The following is a 22703-nucleotide window of genomic DNA, read 5'->3' on the forward strand; positions in this document are numbered from 1 at the left end:
TGACTCATTGCTTTGTAGTCTGCTCAGAGATACTTGGGAATACAAAAGCCAAACATGGGCCATGAAGGTATAGCACTGGCATTCTTCTCTAATGGGCTTGTATTCATGGCAAAGAAGGGAGAAAAAATGCTCTCTCTCACTCGCTTACACACAAACGCACACACCAAAATGATGAAACCCCAGAGAGCAGGGCTATGTACAGAATGTGCAGAATTCCAGCTGTGCCAGGATTATTAGGTAAGGGTAGGAGGAGGGAATCCTATTTGAATGGGGGGGGGAGAGTCATCCTTGAACATAGCAATCCATCATTCTGCATTGCACTAAACAAACAGCTCAGCTGGATGGCTGAACTTTGAAAAGCTCCAAGAATTCTTCTAATATTCCTTTTCACTGATTCACAGGAACAGAGGAAGTTGCCTTATACCAAGCCAGACCTTTGGTGCATTTAGTAGGGCTGTACATAGATACTTTCTTCGGCTCCATGATCACTGCAGATGGTGACAGCAGTCACGAAATTAAAAGATGCCTGCTTCTTGGGAGAAAAGCTATGACAAACCTAGACAGCATCCTAAAAAGCAGAGACATCACCTTGCCAACAAAGGTCCGTATAGTTCAAGCTATGGTTTTCCCAGTAGTGATGTATGGAAGTGAGAGCTGGACCATAAAGGCTGATCGCCGAAGAATTGATGCTTTTGAATTATGGTGCTGGAGGAGACTCTTGAGAGTCCCATGGACTGCAAGAAGATCAAACCTCTCCATTCTGAAGGAAATCAGCCCTGAGTGCTCACTGGAAGGACAGATCCTGAAGCTGAGGCTCCAATACTTTGGCCACCTCATGAGAAGAGAAGGCTCCCTGGAAAAGACCCTGATGTTGGGAAAGATGGAGGGCACAAGGAGAAGGGGACGACAGAGGACGAGATGGTTGGACAGTGTTCTCAAAGCTACCAGCATGAGTTTGACCAAACTGCGGGAGGCAGTGGAAGACAGGAGTGCCTGGCGTGCTCTGGTCCATGGGGTCACGAAGAGTCAGACACGACTAAACGACTAAACAACAACACAGAGATACTATTGGTGTTTTGCAACTTTGACCTGTTGCAGGTTCTTAGCCAGACCCAGTTGAACATAGCAGAGCATACGCAGACTTCCAGAAGCAATCAGTTGCAGGAAGGAAGGAGCAGGAACAAGGCGCTGCTACCAGTAACTTGATTACTTAGAGGTGTTTATTATTTACAACAGACTCTACAAGTTACTATAGACAAGAACAGATGTGGATCTTAACTAGCTCTCTTAACAAACGCCAAACAACTTTCAGAACACCACACTGACCAACACACTATCCAGTCAGGAAGGTCATGAGTCATCATGCCTGTGTGGAGACCTTAACCAATCGTAGAGCTGTATCCAAGGTCCCATATCTCTAGGCAGATTAACTCCCTCTGCTCAGTCTTCTTGGCCTGCAGCCAACTCTTAATTGTCTCTGTGTGAAGCTGCACATAGGCAAAATTCCAACAGATACCCTCCCCAAAAAAACCCACACCCTGTGGCCCTAATCTGTGGCCCCCAGATTGGGCTGATTCACCCTGTAGGCCACCCATCCCAATCCTGCAACCATCTCCAAAGCAATTTGAAGAGTTTTGTAAACCCTGTTTTAGTGTACAGTTAAAATAGGGTTTAAAAATAAGGTCGAGAGGAGGTGCCTCAGCACCACACAGGATCAACTCCTCCCACTTAAGAGCTGTTAAGGATTGGATCCTGCACAGTGCTTGAGTGGCTTCTCTGCACATGACGTTAGCCGATTATAAACGATCTTCTCCTCCCAAAGGAGCAGCAACCAGCTCTGTGCAGGACTCAGAAGTATGTGAGGCAAACATGTTAGTTAACTAGAAACAGGGTCTTTTCAGTGGTGGCCCACCTCTTTGGAATCCCCTCCCCCACGACCGCATTGCTACTGCCTTTTAAGCAGACCTAGAAGGCCTTTCTGTTATTCTTGATGCAGGTTGCTGCATGTGCTCCCTGATGGGGGTGGTTTTTTGTCAACGGTTTATTTGATCGGATGTGATTCCATCTACCTTTTTGCACACCACCTCGCAAGGACTGTGCCCTCAATTTTAGCGAGTTAGAAAACACATGGAGAAGGGGTGCGTGGCCTGGCAGTGAACACAATGCTGCTGAAACATACAGGCTGGGGGTGCCATGCAGCAACATCGAGTGCACATTTGTAAATTGCTGACAGACTCGATTTTGTCAGTAGCCTGACGATCTTACTTAGAGACATTGATCTCCCTCACTGGCAACAGCAGCGGCTCTTCAAAAATTTATACATTATGCTACTAAACTTGCAAAATACATTCTTCTACTGCCAGGGGTTAGGTGGATGCTTTCATACTGGAAATGTCTGTGTGTGGTTATGAAACAGTTTGCCGAAGCACTAAATATTGGGCGGGGGGGCGGAGAGGAATCTTCTGAGAAGACCACGGAAGGAGCTAAGAACATTCTTCTAGCTTGGGAATGATGGAGGCATCCAGTGTGGTTCTGATCCCCAGCAGAAGTGCTGATATGCAGTGGTACCTCGGGTTACAGATGTTTCAGGTTACAGACACTTCAGGTTACAAACTCTGCTAACCCAGAAATAGTACCTCAGGTTAAGAACTTTGCTTCAGGATGAGAACAGAAATCCCACGACGGCAGTGCTGCAGCAGCAGTAGGCCCCATTAGCTAAAGTGGTGCTTCAGGTTAAGAACAGTTTCAGGTTAAGATCAGACCTCCAGAACGAATTAAGTTCTTAACCCGAGGTACCACTGTATACAGATAAGCTAATCTCCCACTGTCCTTTTTTAAAAATTATTCAATCTTTATTATTTTTTAAAATATACATTTATACAACACTCTGTTTTTGTTTGTAACAAAAAAGAAAATGATGGCAACTGAAGCAAAGATACTTTGTATACCTCACAATACACATGACACTACAATTTATGAAAAAAGGAAAGGAAAGGGGAAAAGAAAAGGAGGAAAAAGGGGGGAAAGGAAAAAAATAAAAATAAAGAAGAAGAAAAAGTAGTTGAGGTTTTAAAAAACACTTCCGAACATTCTCATTGTATGTTATCTATTAAATACACTTTTACTGCAGTTACTGAATATTTGAAGAACCATAGTATAAAGGGTAATCTCCTGGTAGACCTAGACTGAGCCTTGTAGTATATAAAGGTGATTGACAATTTACATAGCTAGTCCCCCGCTGTCCTATGGTGTTGGTGGTGTTGCTCCATGAGTTTGCTCTGCCCTGCCTTTCAAGGAGAATTTCAAAATGGGTTCCAGAATGGTTGCATGCTCAGTTTGCCACTGGATTCACTTCATTTGAGTATGCAACTGCATTCTTTTTGTGCAGCGCTTTACGAATACAAATGTGCACTTCTGTGCATTGACAGAACACCATGAAACAGCCACCTCAACACGATCACACTGTGACGGCTTCAAAATGCTTTCTGTGTGGAGTTTACATGGGGCTCGAAGAGGTATTTGGTTCACTTTTTGCAGCTAACTGACCTGACTCAATGCTGCCAAACTTAACTGTGGATTGGAATGCAACTCCCATTGAGATCACACGTTTTTCTTGATGTTGTGATGCTGTTTCATGGGGGGTGAGCACAAACTTTTTAAAAGAAGTTTACAATCCATACAAAATGTGCATTTTACAATTAAAAAAGCAGTGAAAATGTGAATTTTATGAAAAAGTGTGTATTACATAAAGTGCCTGCAATGCCTGGTTTTTTGTGTGTGGTTATATATATATATATATATATATATATATATATATATATATATAATCATTTACTTTGTTTCATTTATGGATCACTTTCTATGAAATATCTCAAATCAGTTAACAGAAACAGCAGCAACAGAACAGCTCCATATCTAAACCCAGGGCTGAATCCTACCCAGAGTAGACACATTCAGACTAATGGACATGGCTAACATTGATTGGTAAATTGATTTCAATGGATTTACTCTGAGTAGGGCTTCGTTTGATACAATCTACAGTGTAAACAATTTCATGTAGGGAAACAAAATGAATCCAGTGTAGACAGAGATTTTTTCAAAAACGCAGACTTTTTGTGCGTCGGAAAAACCCTGCAGAAAACAGCACAGAAGAAACCTATAATTGAGCACCAGCAAAACTGTAGTAAGGTGGAATTAAGTTGCTCAGACCACCCCTAAATCTACTGCTGCACACATGACCTGCTGACCACTCACAGAGAATACTGATAATCACCTTCACAACAAACATGTCAAGGTGGCTTTTCTGCAGCAAAGGGCCAAATATTGAAGACTAGAGGGCTGAAGTTCCCCATCCCTGCTCTTGCAAATGGAGTGGAAGGCAGTGGGGATGACTATCTACCATTAGGAAGAATGCTAGTGCTGTGAAATGTTGTTGTTGTTTAGTCGTTTAGTCGTGTCCAACTCTTTGTACCCCATGGACCAGAGCACGCCAGGCACTCCTGTCTTCCACTGCCTCCTACAGTTTGGTCAAACTCATGCTGGTAGCTTCGAGAACACTGTCCAACCATCTCGTCCTCTGTCGTCCCCTTCTCCTTGTGCCCTCCATCTTTCCCAATATCAGGGTCTTTTCCAGGGAGTCTTCTCTTCTCATGAGGTGGCCAAAGTATTGGAGCCTCAGCTTCAGGATCTGTCCTTCCAGTGAGCACTCAGGGCTGATTCCCTTAAGAATGGATAGGTTTGATCTTCTTGCAGTCCATGGGACTCTCAGGAGTCTCCTCCAGCACCATAATTCAAAAGCATCAATTCTTTGGCGATCAGCCTTCTTTGTGGTCCAGCTCTCACTTCCATACATCACTACTGGGAAAACCATAGCTTTAACTATACGGACCTGTGAAATAGGTGGCAGTAAAAAAAAGCTAAGCAGGGGACTATTCTGTGCCCCTCTTTCCCCCACCAAGCCTCAAAATTTCAAACTGAGTGTTCTGCTTATGGCCACACACCTGCCAGCACAGCTCACTGGCCAGCCTTGATTGCTTCTTGGAGACTCAGCTCCCATCAGATGATGCACTTGGCAGCCCAGCTGATGAAGACGGATCCTGTCAACAAAATGGATAGTGATGGGCTCGCCGTGAATCTTTCCCTTCTAATCTCCGAAAGAAAGAAGATGAATGTTGTTTCTGTTTTGCCTCACCGATCCCCTGTCTTTCCCCTAAATCTCTGACACTTTTGAAAAGTAGGAATTAACTTTGAGGACCTTGCGTTTAAAAATAAATAAATAGCAAGCCAATGTCTTTTGAGGTATTTATTGGGTTCTAACAGGCAGTGCCACTGGAGATGTTCCTTTTGATATGAATGGGACAGGAGTTAGAGCCTAGAGAAGTGTTTGCTGCTAATTGTTCCAAAATTAAGTTCTATGGGTGGTTTTCAACTACATTGTACCTGGAGCAGATCCACTGAAATTAAGCATCATGATTAAGCTGTAAGGGAGTTTAGGTTGAGAGGCAGTGGCTCACCAAGTTCCAGATGGAGCACCTGTATCCTATGGTTTGGTTCCAAGACTCTATCTTCAGCATTCAAGGGTCCTACCTCACCTCACACCTGGGGTATCCAAGTGGTGCACTCCCTCTCCCACTGGCTTCTACCCAAGAGAGGCCTAATGCCCATCATTCTTGTGGCCTCTTCCCCCAATAACGCCAGCTAAGAACCTCCCTTCCTCACTCTCCCACCCAGCAAGAGATGTTGCTCCAAGGAGGCTCCCCCAAGCAAGGTCCCAGAGGGCAAAATAGATATTTCTGTATACGTTTCCCCCGTAAAAATATGCATCTGTGTGGGTTGGGGTTAGGGGTTAGCCGAAGCTGCATTGCAAACTTCAGAGAAGTGCACAGAACTATGAAGTAGGTCAGTTCCCTTTAAAAATGCAGACTGAACAAAATTCTCCACCATTCCAACCAGGCTGTTAGTCATGAGACGGCCTTTCCAGCTCAAGTGGGAGAGAGGATGGAGAAGCCACTTGCCTGCTGCTTCCATGACAAGGCAGCTGTTCTTTCCCCCTCCCACTCTGCCTTCCAGCCTGGACTTTCCCCTGCATTTGGGGGCTTCGGTAAAGTGGGGAGTGGGGTGAGATCCTGCACCAACATTCTCCCTTTCAAGATTGAAAGGCATGTTGTCGACACATTTCCTCCAGCTGCAGTTTCACTTTTGCTGGCCAGGCTAATATATCTGCACACACACACACGCACGCACGCGCGCGCACACACACACACACACACACACACACACACACACATACAGAGTGTGGTCCCCCCCCCGACAGTTTGCCTCCTCTCCCTCCCAGCACAACCCAGCTCCATCTGTCCTCTAAAAATACCTGACTCTTTCAGAGTTAGAGACAGAGAGAAACTGTGCCAGTTTCTCATCCGCATTCAAACATGTGCTAGAGCTCTCCATGGCTACCCCAACAACCAGTGGAATTGCAGTACTTCCAACAAAGCACTGCTCCTGTCGAGAATGTGCTTGCTTTGTTTCTGCTTTCTACTTCTTGAGAGTCAGGGTGGCTTTGTGGTTTAAGTATGGATGGGGACTCTCAGGCCCTGGGCCCAAAAGCATTCTTCCTGGCCCCTCTCTATCTGACCCCTGGAACTCTCCCATGCTCCACCGCCTGTTCCTAGGACACACCCCTCACTGCTTTTCCCTCCCCTGAGCATTTTTGCATGACAGGAATACATCTTTGAACTCTGGTAATGCCTCTTGCTTGCCTGCATGGTTGACAGAGGGGTGTGTGTGAGAGTGTGGCCTCCAGTGCAGAGATAACATATACATTAGTTGTTCTGCCCACATCTGCCTCTCACTCTGCCCACCACTGACATGTGACTCGCAGAAGGTTGCCCAGAAGAGAATAGGTACTGAGAAACGTTCTCCACTCCTATTCTTGTCCTGGTGAGCATAGTGCCACTGCTACCAATGGAGGGACAACATTGCCTCCCACTTCCTTTTTGAGATGATAGTCAGGACCCAAGAGCAAGTTAGGATGGAAGGACAACCCAGAGACAGGAGCAAAGAGCAAGTCAGAAGTCAGGAGCAAAGAACAAACATGGGCACAGCAACACATCAGAGCTCAGGAAGGCCTTGATTCTCAAGCAAATGGAGCAGGATGACCTCTTACAGACCATCCTGGCCAGGAGGACTCAGTGGCCAACCTGGGTGGGCGGAATAAGTCCCGAACCTCATTTAGAAACTGCCACCTGCAGTTCAGTGGCTCACAACATGAGGCTGCCGTCCACAGATTCAAGCAGTTTCTAAACAAACTTGGGTATTGGGTTCTTACTGTATAAAAGTGGGTACTTTTGTTTGCATAAGGGACGCGGGTGGCGCTGTGGGTTAAACCACAGAGCCTAGGACTTGCCGATCAGAAGGTTGGTGATTCGAATCCCTGCGATGGGGTGAGCTCCCGTTGCTCCGTCCCTGCTCCTGCCAACCTAGCAGTTCGAAAGCACATCAAAGAGGTGCCGCTCTGGCGGGAAGGTAAATGGTGTTTCCATGCATTGCTCTGGTTCACCAGAAGCAGCTTTGTCATGCTGGCCACATGACCTGGAAGCTGTACGCCGGCTCCCTCGGCCAATAAAGTGAGATGAGCGCCGCAACCCCAGAGTTGGCCACGACTGGACCTAATGGTCAGGGGTCCCTTTACCTTTTTACTTTTGTTTGCATGTATGGAATGTTAGAAGCTATGTTAGAGTCCCATTCAAAATAGGCCTCGGGTTCAAATCCCCTCAGTCATGAAACTTAGCAGGTAGATGCCAGGCCAGTGTCTTGCTGAACCTAGCTTACCTGACACAACTGTGAGAATAAAGTGTGTGTGTGTGTGTGTGTGTGTGTGTGTGTGTGTGTGTGTGTAAATGTGTGCCTGAGGGATGAGGAACCTGTGACCCTCCAGATTTTTCTGGACCCCAACTCCCAGCAATGTGCTCAACTGAGGAGAGCAAACATTTGAGGCTCTGAATCCTCTCAGGAAAAAATGGGCATGGAAGAAATTAACACAGGCTGGTAGAGCAAAGCGCCTATACCCCCTACATCTCACTGGCTAAATCCTCATCAGATTGTTATAAATAAAGCATATGCATGCCTGGGATATTTTTAGCCCTCTCGCATCTGTCTAAGCAAACAGCGATGGCCCACAGCCACGCTTCAGCTGGCAGAGAGTGCCTTGCATAGCCAGGCATGTTTAGGCAATATTCAGAGGTCCACCAAGCAAAAGCTGGGCTGGGCTCTGCTGGAATTCTCATTAGATGTTCAATGGCTGGAAAATGGAGGCAAAGAACCAGACCAAAACTAGATTTAGATCGACTCTTGGGACCATTTTGCTCCTGCTGACCTATGTAATCGTCACCACCCACACCTGCGATTTTGTGCCCATTCTTAAGCGGTGTTGTGAGAAAGTCTTAGCATGGGCTCAAACTACAGCTGCCGCACTGATTCCACTTAGGCTAGGCACATGTTAACAGCCTGAAATGAAGCAAGGTTGTTTCTCCACACTACACCGCTGAATTCCAAGTTGCATTCTTGCATTGCTGTGCAGAGCAGAGGTTTGTTTCCCCACACCAAGCTCCAGTTTGCTGATGCTCTCAACTGAGCATGTGCAATGGCTGCCTGAAATGTACACACCTCAGCTGAACTGTGGCTTCCTTTTTCAAATAGGAGGGAACCTGGTTTGTGGGGAAATGCATCATAAAGGAACATTATGGTACGGCACCTTGTGGTATGGCACTTATGGTGGACCTGTCCATTGGTCAAGACTTTTTGCACTGCAGTTAGCCCTCAACATATAGAGGCAGAGGGATGCAGGAATAGCAGTGGAGACAATAAGGAGATTGTGGGGCTATTTTGCCCCTCCTCTCTCCCTCTTATGATGGTTATCATGCTTGAAGAGCTCTTTGATCTTGTATCTAGCTCCACATAGAACTATCCATGGTCCTGAACACTTAGTGTCTGGCCTCTACCCTTGGCACACCCAATGCACCCCAAGAGGACTCTGTTTTTTACTTCCTACCATGCTGGGACAATGGGAAAACATTGTTTGGCAGGAGGGGGACAACTGTGTTATCCCCTTTGCTCACCTGTGTGAGGTAGTGTGGTCTTTCAGTTCTCTGTTGCAGCAGGAGGGATGCTACCACAGCACAAAGGAATCTAGGAATATTGGTTCCTCTGACTCAATATTGTCTACACTGATGGGCAGTGGGTTTCAGACTGGGGATTCTCCCAGCCCTACCTGGAGGTGCCAGGGATTGAACCCAGGACTTCCTGCATGCAAAGCAGATGCTCTACCACTGAGCTAGTCCTTCCCCCAACACCATTGCAATGCAACTATGCTGCCATAACAAAACATGATTGCTGGAAGACTTAATCTCCAGCCTGTCCTACTCAGCTGGTAAAACTGCAGGATGAGGTCATGCTGTAAGTTAGAAAGATTCATGTCAGGCAATGTGTGGTATTTCAACTCCATAAAAATCCAAGGAATCCGAAGAGAGTGAGATCTATGAGACCTCCCCACTAGATAAAACTTTTTAGCTCTTGTTTGTTTTAAACTTTGCCCAATTTTATGAGGAGTGCAACAGAAAAGAATGTGTGAGAAATTGGTTCTTTCCCCATCAGACTAACACACACCACTCTTCGGATTGGCCATGGAGATTTATTGAATGTCAGCTGCTGTGCAGAAGCAGTGAATTTCCATAAAACTCCCTTTATTGACATGTATCCCCTTGTCAGCCTTTTGTCTTTTTTACACTTTGGTTTTCCGGCAAGCTTTACAAGAGGATTTTGTTTTCATTATGAGGAATGATTGCCCAGCTTTCTCCCTGAATGAAGTCTCTGGAGTGGTGGGGTCTGGTTGGGTTGCTCTCAAATATATTATCAGTACCGGAGCAAGCCTGCCGCAGAAAATTCCAGGGGGTGGGGGCAGCTGCCTCCTTACCCTGACTCACCTCCATCAGTGGTGAGTCCCAGATGAAAGGAAGAGGTTAGCCCGAGGTTGTGTATCCATTGGTTCTGCACAGGAAGCCCCTGAGCAATGGATGTGTGTGTCAAGACTGTGTTGTGGGCAGCAGTCTAAGGTTATTCAGGAGCCATGGAACTCAGCAGCGAGTCAGGACTGGACTGCAACCCAGGAGGCAGAGTCAAGGAGCAAGGCAGAAGTCTGGACCAAAAAACAACAACTAAAGATTCAGAAATGCTCAGGAAGATACAAGCTTAAAAAGCTTACTTATACCCTGTCAAACCACTGGCTTATTAGCAGCAGTTCTCCATGATTTCAGACACAGTTCTCTCCCAGTCCTATTTAGAGATGCAGGAGAATGAATCTAGGACCTTCCACATGCCAAGTAGATGAACCACCCTAGGCTGTGGCCCTTCCCCTAGGTCTTGTTGATGAGGCAACAAGGGTGCCCTCTTCCTGTCTAAGATGAGCCAATGGCTAGCCAGAGTGGAAGGAGTCAGTCCGGGACCTGAAAGTACTTTACTGAGATTTCAGTGGTTCACTGCACAGGGAAGCTGCATGCAGATAGGAACTTAGGGATCTGCCTTCTACCGAGCCAAACCATTCATCCATCCAGCTCCAAATTGTCTACACTGACAGTCAGCAACTCTCTGCAGATTTGGATAGGATTCTCTCCCAGCCCTGCCTGAAAATTCAAGGGAATGAACCTGGGACCTTTGGTGTGCAAAGCAGAAGATCTATCACTGAGCTATGGACTTTTGTCTAATCCTATCAGTGAGGAAAGGGATGTGGGTGGCGCTGTGGGTTAAACCACAGAGCCTAGGGCTTGCCGTTTAGAATGTTGGCAGTTCAAATCCCCGTTACGGGGTGAGCTCCTGTTGCTCGGTCCCTGCTCCTGCCAACCTAGCAGTTCAAAAGCACATCAAAGTGCAAGTAGATAAATAGGTACCACTCTGGCAGGAAGGTAAACGGTGTTTCCATGCGCTGCTCTGGTTCACCAGAAGTGGCTTAATCATGCTGGCCACATGACCCGGAAACTGTACTCCGGCTCCCTCTGCCAATAAAGCGAGATGAGCGCTGCAACCCCAGAGTCGGCCACGACTGGACCTAATGGTCAGGAGCCCCTTTACCTTTACCTATCAGTGGGGAAGCTAAGCCTTTCGCCAGTGGCGTAGCATGGGTTGTCAGCACCCGGGGCAAGGCAAGTAATTTGCGCCCCCTAACCCATGGATTTGCGCCCCCTAACCTGTGGATTTGCGCCCCCTAACCCTAACCCCCAGATGTTGCGCCCGGTGCGGCCGGCCCTACCTGCACCCCCCACGCTACGCCACTGCCTTTAGCAGCATAAGACCCATCTGCACTATACATTTGAAGCTATATCATATTACTTGAAACAGCCAAGGCTCCCCCACTCCCAAAAGAATCCCAGAACTGTAGTTTGTTAAGAGGGCTGAGAAATGTTAGGAGACTCTGTGCCCTCCTCCCAAAGCTACAGTGGTCAGAGCAGTTTGTGGAGCTGGGAAAGGCAAGAGGCAGCACCACAGAAACCAGCCTCTCCATCATAAAAGGTCCCAGGCTGGGTTACAATCATATAGAAAATAAAAGTTGAAAATCAGTTAAAACAATTTACAATAGAGATGGTCCTAAATATTTATGTATCTCAGGTGTCTAAGACCAGGATGAAGCAGCACATCTTCAGCATATAGCAGAAGCTCTACAATGAAGGTGCCAGCCTGTGGCGATCACACAGGGTCCCCCGGACATTTGACGGTCTATTGATCCCTGTGCTACCACTGTGATTGCTTCCCCGCTGCCACCAACCCATTTCTCTCGGGTACACACAGAGTCCAGACAGTTGTTAACATTAAGTCAAATAAGCAAGTTTATTTTATAAACATTAACAAGGTTATGGTTTCAGATAATTTTTCTTGTCAGTTTCTTAATCTTAGTTTCTTTACTGACGTATACCTTCCTAATAACTTCTAACTAATTATCCCAACTGTCTATCTGACTCCTCCTCACAGTTTCTCTCACTCTCACACATCAAAACTAGACCAACCCACAGACTTATCTTCCCTCTTCCTTCTCCAACTCCCAACTGACTTTCCAACAACTCCAACTCTACTCTAACTCCTCCCCTTGGGTTCCCACTGGCCAATCACTTCACACTCATTTAACCATTTTCTTATGACCCACCTAGGAGGGCAAACGCCACACAGCCTGCCAGGTATACCTCTCTGGGGAAGGAATTCCACAAATTAGGAGTTGCTGCAGAGAATGCCCTCTACTGAGGCATCATGACCACCCAAACTTCGAATGGAATTGGAAGCACTAAGAGGGTCCCCTCTGCCGATCTTAATGCCCAATAGTGCCTGCAGGGAAAGGTGTGCTATTTTAGATATTTTGGGCCTAAGTCATTTAAACTTATTGAATTGGGCCCAGAAATGAACTGGCAACCAGTGAAATGACCAGTAAAGGTAAAGGGACCCCTGACCATTAGGTCCAGTCGCAGATGACTCTGGGGTTGCAGCGCTCATCTTGGTTTATTGGCCGAGGGAGCCGGTGTACAGCTTCTGGGTCATGTGGCTAGCATGACTAAGCCGCTTCTGGCAAACCAGAGCAGCGCACGGAAATGATGTTTACCTTCCCGCCAGAGCGGTATCTATTTATCTACTTGCACTTTGACGTGTTTTCGAACTGCTAGGTTGGCAGGAGCAGGGACCGAGCAACGGGAGCTCACCCCATCACGGGGATTCAAACCTCCAACCTTCCGAACGGCAAGCCCTAGGCTCTGTGGTTTAACCCACAGTGCCACCTGCATCCCAAAATGACCAGTAAGAGTGACTAATTCTTTCTCTCTTTCCATTGGGATGGAATTTAATTCTACTTCCATACTGGCAATATGTACCCCTCTAGTATGAAAAATGCACACATACATCACAATTCACTTCTTATCTTTCAGTGTTTTTCTTCAGAATCCAGGCCTTTTAACTGCTCAGAACTCCCCCCTCCCCACCCCAGGTTAATGGTAAAAGTTCTGTTACATGTGGATAGATTGTAAAGACTCTGCGACTTTGATGCCAATGTGATGATCTCTTGGAACGGTCTGTTCTGGTGCCTCTCTCTTCCATTGCTGCCATACAAGGACTGACTGGCACAAATGCAAGGAATTGTTTCATAAGCCTGGTAGGGCATCCATCGCTCTCTGGCTCTGAAAATCAATCATCTTTACTTCAAATATACATCTCGGTGTGAGAGGCATAGATCTAACCTGTTTCTGCCTGCAGCTAGTTTTGTAGCCAGCTTTTCATTTATTTTAAAAAGCAAAACAAGGAGGGGGTGTGAGGGGGGGGACAGAAAATGCTTTGGAACCATGTTAATTTCCTACCTGTTGTGGCTATGGTGGAATGGCAATTATTTTGTTTGTTTATTTCTTTCACAATATTTACATCCCACTTGATTGTAATAAAAACTCAGAGCGGGTTGTCAAAAATAGCAAAACAGAATTATGAGTTAAAAAAAGTGTTGTAAAACAAGTATTTAAAATATTAAAGGGAAATATTAAAATCCACAATAAATTAAGCAGAGATTGAAACACATGATGACTTCTGCATGCATGGATATGCTTGCCTAAACAAAAACTTTTTAGCAGGCACTGAAAAAAGCACGGTGACAGTGCCTGCCTCACTATGTATAGCTCAGTTGGTTAGAGTGTGGTGCTAATAACGCCAAGGTTGCAGGTTCGATCCCCATATGGGACAGCTGCATATTCCTGCATCGCAGGAGATGATCCTCAGGGTCCCTTCTAACTCTACAATTCTATGATTCTATGTCAATCAGCAGGGAGTTCTGAAGTATGGATGCTGCCACGCTAAAAGAGCAACTTCTTACACGTGTCGGAGGAGTACTATTTGGCAATGGTAGCCCCTTGAGCTTGGCCTGGTGTGGGTGGCAGGTGAATGTGACCTGGCCGCTTAGTTGATCTGTTTGCACATGTAGCATTTTTTGTATTGACTCTTCCCCCCCCCCCCGATATTGTCATATTTGCAGACTGTCTCTCCAGAGTGGTGCATGCTCTAGTTATCTTCTGCTTGGACTACTGCAAGGTGCTCTATGTGGGGCTATCTTTGAAGGTGACTCAGAAACTGCAATTAATCCAGAATGTGGCAGCTAGACTGGTGACTGGGAGTGGCCGCCGAGACCATATAACACCAGTCCTGAGAGATCTGCTTGGCTCCCAGTATGCTTCCGAGCACAATTCAAAGTGTTGGTGCTGACCTTTAAAGCTGTAAACAGCCTTGGTCCTGTATAACCTGAAGGAGCATCTCCACCCCATCGTCCAGTCTGGACACTGAGGTCCAGCTCCGAGGGCCTTCTGGTGGTTCCCTCACTGTGAGAAGTGAGGTTACAGGGAACCAGGCAGAGGGTCTTCTCAGTAATGGCCCCTGCCCTGTGGTACGCCCTCCTAGCAGATGTCAAGGCAATAAGCAACTATTTTACTTTTAAAAGACAACTGAAGGTGGCTCTGTTTAGGGAAGTTTTTAATGTTTGATGCTGTATTGTGTTTTTGATATTCGGTTGGAGGCCGCCCAGAGTACACATTATACACATTATGCTATGTGAATGGCTGTTGTTGCAAGTGCACACAGCTGATTTGCCCCATTGAGCTGGTTCAACAATGCAATGTGCCAACAACACATGCAAACAAATGGTGTGTGTTTTTACACACATGCACCTGTGCCTTGAAGCATCCTTCCCTAACCTTTGGCCCTCTGGATGACTCCGGCTCCCATCAGTTATAGACATCATGCCCAGTGGTCAGAGACTCCTATTCCCAGCTTTCGACAGTATCATAAGTTGTGCAAAGTTTCCATGTTGAATTCCTAGTGTCTCCAATTAATGCCAAGACAAGAAACCTGGTGCAGATATTCTTGGACTACTTGCCTATGTTGTTGAACTCCAACTCCCATCAGTTCCAGCAACAGTGGCCAGTGGTCAGAGACCATAGGAGTTGGCGTGCAAGTTATTGGGGAAGATTGTCTTGGAGTGACACTACATGTAAGGTATTGTGATGGACAGTAAAATGCTGCCTGGACCACTAATTTAGGAGCTTTACCACACTTTGAGGGCATGAAAATATTACAAAGAAGCCATGGCAGCACTGGTGATGGTCCCACCCCCTGCAAAAGAATACTCCAAGAATATTGCATAAAAATTGTTCTCTTTCTGGGAGTGAATTTTGCTGCCTTTCCAGCTGCCAGCAGAAAATTCTCTTCTCTGGATTTTTGGCTAATCTCTAGGATGCTGCAGCCTCTGTTGTTGCATTTAATCCTGGCCATGCGCTGGGGCAAAGGAGCAATGTTCAATAACCAAGAGGGGGCCCCGTGCAGCCCTTTCATTTCTTTGTACCTGCTGTCCCTTCTTTGTCCCCCCAAGCGATCGAAGATTCTCTAAATGCTGAAAGAGACATCAGCCCCAATCCTGCCAAGCATCTGTCCCCATCTATTCTGCACAAGAGCTATAAACATGATGGACGGAATACATCAGGGAGGAAATAGAGGGATAAATCAAAGAGGCAAATACAGATTTGTATTCATTTAAAGTTTCTACCTTGCGAGAGGTAATGACTTTCTCTCCAAGTACGCGCCTGAATGCGGGAAGAGAAAACCAACAAGACAGATGCTCCTCCCTGTTGGCATTGAGGGGGTGGTATCACCAATTTAGGGTTGAAGACCTTGGGACCCAACTACTGCATGCTTGGTGTCAAGAACGACCCTCCAGAGGCAGAGAATGGTTACCAGAGGATCCCAAAGGGACGAGACAAGGAGCCATTGTCAAAAGCTGGCAAGGAGAAGAGCAGGAGTCCCATTTCAGTGCAATATGGCTCCCTGTGGTGAGCCACTAGGGCAGCCTTCCCCAGTCTGGTGCCCTCCAGATGGGTTGGACTATCAGCCTGAGCTAGTTGATTCCCATCAGCCTGAGCTAGCATGGCCAATGGCCAGAGAAGATGGGCGTTGTGGACCAAAATATCTGAAGGGCACCAGGTTGCGGGGAGAAACACTTAGGTAGAGATGCTTCTGGATCTGTGCACTGATAAGGGAGCTCTGGAATCTTCTGGTGGCTTTGTATTATTTGCCTTATTTATTAGCATTCCAAGAAGCTGCAACTCTGCATCACAGTAGATTGGTGGAATTCCGGTGTGTCAACCATGCACATGCCATGAGCCTATTTTCTTCACAGCATCTCTTGCAAACCCCCCATATGAAGTAAATGTAAAGTAGCAGAAAATTGTGTTATACCTATTGGAAGCAGTAGAAACCCCACATAAGCCCTCTTCATTTGTGTGCAGGCTAAATGCAAATGGGGAAGCTATTCGCTGACCCTACACTTACCGTAGGCACTTTCACTTTGATGTTAGAATAGAAACCTCATGGATATGGCTACTTATGCACCTCCTTTTCTTGCTCTCTCCACGACCAGGAGCCCAGCTTTTTTAGGATTCTCACTGCTGTGGGGAAAAGCCTGCATGTGCACAACAAAGTGTGTATGTATGTACCAGCCTTGGAAGAATGCATGAGGACTGGGAAGAAGGATCTGCCTGCATTCTGCCCCACCCCACACACAATGCATTCACAAATTGTATGGGAAAGCCTATAGACGAAGAAAAGGTGTCCAGGTATGATTTTGTATGTTACTATAAAGGTAAAGGGACCCGTGACCATTAGGTCCAGTTGTGGCCGATTCTGGGGTTGCGGCGCTCATCTCACTTTATTGGCCAAGGGAGCTGGCGTACAGCTTCCGGGTCATGTGGCTAGCATGACTAAGCTGCTTCTGGCGAACCAGAGCAGCACACGGAAACACCGTTTACCTTCCCGCCGGAGCGGTACCTATTTATCTACTTGCACTTTGATGTGCTTTCGAACTGCTAGGTTGTCAGGAGCTGGGACCGAGCAACGGGAGCTCACCCCGTTGCAGGGATTCGAACCACCGACCTTCTGATCTGCAAGTCCTAGGCTCTGTGGTTTAACCCACAGCGCCACCCATGTCCCTTGTGTTAATATAAGGCCCTATAAAGCTCAGGGCCTCAGGCTACTTGGCAGATGGCCTTATCCCATGGATATCGAATAGGACATTGGTTGCCCTTAAAATTTCTCCTTAAAATCTCAAAAATATTAGAATACTGCTCCAAAGTAACTCAGAGCAGGGCTTTCAGTGCGACTGCTCCTGTTTTGTGGAACGCCACCCCTGGTGAGATATGACAAGAGCCCAGTTTCTGTACATTTCAGAAACAACTGAAGACATTTTTGTTCCGACAAGCTTTTCCAATTGGCTGAAAAGGTCTCTGCCGTATGTGTTTTGCATTGTTTTCCAACCTATCTTTAGTTTTAAAAAAATCATTTTAGCTCTTTTAATGGCATGTCTGTAAATTGCCTTGAGATGCATGTACAAGGAAATTCATACATACATAGGATGTCTATAGAGGCACACAGTTCTTTAAGTACGTAGCGACTAAAATATCATGTGTAAATCTTGGCAAACCTTTTAAAATTCCTTCTTTACCAGGAGAGAGAAAGGTATTGGAGCCAGGTTGCTTTTGCCAACGCTACATCCTTCATCCACAGACACATCCCTGTTACTGAACATAAACCATTGGCAGCATTATTAGCAGAGATGGAAGAACAGGTGAGGAACTTTCTATCATCCCTCCAGCTCCATCTGTCAAAGGCAGCACATTTTCTGTTTGCAAACCAAAAGGTGAAATAGAAGCTCAAGATTTCTTTCGAAAATAAAGCTCACAACTCATTCCTGCTCTCACCCCTCTGGTCTAATGTGTTTATATCTTTTCATCTATCTGCCAGTTCCCAACTTCTTTATCTATCTCTCTTTCTCCCTCTCTCTCAATTATCTCCCTTGCCCTCTGTAACACCATTAATCTTACTATAATATCCTTTGCTTTCTATCTGGCTCCTTTGAACTGTCTCTGCCTTCTTGCTTGTATCATTCTCTCTGCATTTATATTACAGTCCGGCTGAAAAAAAATATCTGGGGGGAAATACTATTGTGAGTTTAGCCATCTTGATGACTGTGAATGGGCCTGTCATCAGATGAAAGAGAGGCCAAGGGCTTTAAGAAAAGAACTGTCACATTACTTGATAGTGAGAAATACGTCTACAGGTGTTGGGGTGAAATTCCCACCGGAACTTGCGAAGGTGACTCCTCCAGCTAGTCTACCGCATGAATTTGGGAGCAGAGATCTGGGAACTTTTACCTGAGATTAGCTAGCCTGAAAGTTTCTGGGGTGCTGTGAGAATCCATGCCGTTGCTGCCAGGGAATATGTCCTGGTTAGCTGGAACTTGGGGTTCGCAAGGGAAGTGGGCACAGTTAGGCCAAGTCTCTGCTGAGTATATCAATTCAAGGCAGGCCTCTTCAAGCAGAAATCAGGACCACGGATAGCTCCAATTAGGCACTGCTGGCTGAGCTATGGAAAGAGTTTGTCTTAACAAGGAGCTGAAGTCAACAAGAGCCTGTTCTCCATTAGGCCACACATCTTTTAAGGAGGCAGGTGTGTTGCCCTTGTCAGGTTTCCTATGCTTTGTTTTCTGCAAGGTCTAGGAGATAGAGAGGCTGCTGGCATCAGTGGGTGGTGGTAAGGCAATGTCCTCCAACTTGGAGGCCACGGATGAAGGTACTGAAGGTTCTCCTCTGGGGAAAATGAACTGACACATAATTAAAGCATGTAGACAGCAGGGAGGGGGAGGAAGGAGGAGGTAATGCAGGCAAGGGACGCTCCTTACTGTGACGTTAACATATGAGAGTACTGGAGGTGAAATAGTTAAACAGGTTACCCAATCATGACCCAAGGGGGTGGAGTCAGAGGGACTATAAAACCCCTCTGGGAGGGGCAAAGGGAGGAGTTCGTTGGGAGTTGGGTGGTTGGTTGGAGTGGGAGTGAATTGGGATAGAGTCTGGTGGTAGATTGAGTTAGTGTAGTGAAATAAGTTGAGTCAGGAACAGTTAGGAGCTAGGAAGACAAGTAAATATCTGAGAGGTGGTTTAGTGAGTGAGAGCAGGTAGCGGAAGTTATAGCTCTGGATAGGCAACCCATGATTGTAATGGACCGATACCGTTTATGAAACCACATGCTTGTTAAACTGCAATAAATAAACAGAAGTTTATGTTCCAATTTAACCCTGACTGGACTCAGTATTGTACCAGGTAGGGCCTGGGTGGTGGCAGCGAGAAATCAAGTGGTGGCACAGGGATCAATAGATGGTGAAACATCCGGGGACCCTCTGTGATCGCCACACCTACATGATCTCATTCTTCCCTCTGCTCACCACCCAATCTCCCCCGCTTTTGACAGCTCTGGATCACTCTGCTGAACCCAACCCACAGTGATCTGGGGCTGCCATGCCCCACTCTGGATAAACCTCTGTTCAAGCTGAACCAGCCTAATTAATCTAGAGATTGTCCAGAGCCTGTAAATCTCCTGCGCGTTCTCATCCAGGAGGAAATAAGACCCCTCACTTTTTCCTCCGGACAAGTTCTCACAACTTGGGGGAATAAGAAAAATACCACACAGAGAGACACACAGACACTGAGAAATTGTCATGATTTTTAAAAAAAGATTGAAAAGAAAAGAAATTGAAAATTGCTTTGGAAATGTGGAGAACTGCAAACATTAGCTGTGGCCTTTTAAACTGTGGGAATATTGTGTTTTGCGTTGTTGATAGGTTTTGTTTTTTGTGTTTTTATGCTGTAAACCACCCTGCGATCCTCGGATGAAGGGGAGTATATTAATTAATTAATTAAAGATAGAAAAAGTGAGATACTGAGAGAAACCATAATTCCTCCATCCCTACTTAGTTTCTTAGTCGCAAGTACTTAAACACATCACAAAGGTGCATAACAGTAATAAGACACAGAAGGAACTCAAGTCATAAAAGTATTACTGCTGAGCAACTTCCAGACTGCAAATGTGATGATCCAGTTTCAGAACAAGCCCATAATAAACTGTGTATTCTAACTGACATCTAGTGTTGCTTTGAAATGTATGCAGAGAACTCTGTTCACCACATCATATTATTTGCTATTAGAAACGTTCAAGGTTCCTTTAAGTCGGCGGATGAGCTCAAAAAGGCTTGTCGCAGGCATCTCAGATTCATTTTGCTCACTTCTGACCTCAGTTTACTTTCTTCAGGCCTTCACCGGTCGGGGTGCCTGATAAGGAATCATTTTCCAGCCAGGGAGAGACATCCCTTATGATTGGATTTGTGGGTGTCCATATTTTACATGGGCATTTTGGAGTCCGGGTGGATGCTCTGGGCTCCAAAATAGGCCCCAATTGATCCAAAAGGTTTATAATCCTCATTGCACTCCTGAGGGCTTTCCTGGGAGGCACAAGGTCTACTAGTGTTTGAGTTTTCACTTCTTCTCTTGGAACACATTGTGTGCTCTTAATTGCCCTGTCATTCATAAATGATTGGCATCATGAAGGCAAACAGTGGCAAGCTCCAAGGCCTCTAGAACTTGGCACCCTCCTGATAATGTAATTAGGGGGGAGGGGAACCAGGGTCTAGAAGCCTTCTGGAATTTTTGGGTCCTGTAAGGGAGTTCACAGATGATAGATGATTGATGATAGATAGATAGATAGATAGATAGATAGATAGATAGATAGATGATAGATAGATAGATAGATAGATGATAGATAGATAGATGATAGATAGATAGATAGATAGATGATAGATGATAGATAGATAGATAGATAGATAGATAGATAGATAGATAGATAGATGATAGATATAGATAGATAGATAGATAGATAGATAGATAGATAGATAGATAGATAGATAGATGATAGATAGATAGATGAATAGATGATAGATAGATAGATAGATAGATAGATGATAGATAGATAGATAGATAGATGATAGATAGATATAGATAGATATTAAAATATTTTTTATTTAACAAATTTAACAAATCAAATTATAAATTAAATATAACTAATTACATTTTCCCCTCCCTCTCCCACCCTCCAGAGACTTCCCTCAGCTCCCCTCTCTGATTTGTTCATACATATTATTCTCTGCATGTTGTGAAATTGTACCTATCATTACCTTGTCTCTCATATGTTCTGCTAATAAATTTGTGGATGTTTATTCAAAACCCGTCAAGGAGTCCAAATCCTTTTGTTGTCTTTTTAAATAGTTTGTAAATACAGTGGTACTTCGGGTTACAGACACTTCAGGTTACAGACACTTCGGGTTACAGACTCCGCTAACCCAGAAATAGTACCTCAGGTTAAGAATTTTGCTTCAGGATGAGAACTGAAATCGTGCAGCGGCAGTGGGAGGCCCCATTAGCTAAAGTGGTACCTCAGGTTAAGAACAGTTTCAGGTTAAGAACAGACCTCCAGAACTAATTAAGTTCTTAACCTGAGGTACCACTGTAATTCCCATTCTGGGAGTTCACAGATATTTTGAGTCCATAATAAGCCCCAGAACAAACACCAGGTTTGTTGGGAGAGCTTTGGTCTATTGTATCATATGGAATTAGGGAGACCAAATACTCCATCAAAGTACAGCAGTCAGCCTTGCAGCAGAAAGAGCACTTTACAATATACAGGTATCTCACATCTTATGTGAGGGTTCAGTTCTATGGGTCCACATGTATATGCAAAAACACATTATGCCAGGAACCCCCAGTACTGCACACACACCCCAAATGGCTGCCTACCTGGGCTTCAGGAAAGTAGTGGGAGGGCTCTGGGATGCTTCCAGAACCTTTGTGCCCCCTTCCCAAAGCCAAGCAAGCCTGCAATCACAGCTTTGAACAGGTGGAGGAGAAAAATAAATTGAGAGTGGGGTTTCTCCACTCTCAATTTATTTATTTATTCCCCCCCACACACACACACCTGTGCATAACTGTGATCACATATGTAAGGTAAGTGTAAGATGTGAGTTACCTGGATTCAATTATTCTGGTATGGATTTAGTGATTGTTCTTATGTTCTTTGGTGTTTACCAGTAATTTTCATTGATATTAAGAACACAGCCCCATGTCCCCCAGTTTCAGAGGATGAAAGTAGTATTGCTTATAATGGGTTGACACCCCCAGAGACTTATTCAGAGTCTTGCTAATAATGGGTTGGTGCCCCCCAGAGATGGATTTTGACCATGTCCACCTACCAATCTCCTGGCATCATATATTATGACAAGTGTGAGCAGGTATAATGTTGACTGGGTTTTGGATGTGCCCCTGATCAGCTGATTGGCAATGCTTCAGAAGCGCTGCACACCTGACTTCTGAAGGAACTTCAAAGGGCTGTGTGGGACACTTTGCAAGTCCCTATGCACCCCTTTGAAGTTCCAACAATCTGCTGGTTGTCAGGGCATCAAAGCACCGTATCCCCTGATGTCCTTGTGACATCAAGTGATTGACAGCTCAGTGGCCCTGCCCATCTGTCAAATTTGGCCCATACAAAGGGAGAGAGGGGATAACAAGTGGCCCACCACTCAGATCCAGTTCCCCAGTCCATCACAGGACTTGCTTTCCTTACCTCTGACCATCTCTGCTGCTCTCTGCACCCTCTTTAGTTTCTCAATCTTCTTCTTAATGAATGTCATCAGACTGACGAACTCAGAGCTACTACTTTCTTGGGCTCAGAGGGAGCTGCTTCTTCCTGTCGCATATGAGGTTCAGGGGTGTACA

Source organism: Podarcis raffonei, chromosome 14 (assembly GCF_027172205.1).
Source record: "Podarcis raffonei isolate rPodRaf1 chromosome 14, rPodRaf1.pri, whole genome shotgun sequence".
Taxonomy (NCBI): domain Eukaryota; kingdom Metazoa; phylum Chordata; class Lepidosauria; order Squamata; family Lacertidae; genus Podarcis; species Podarcis raffonei.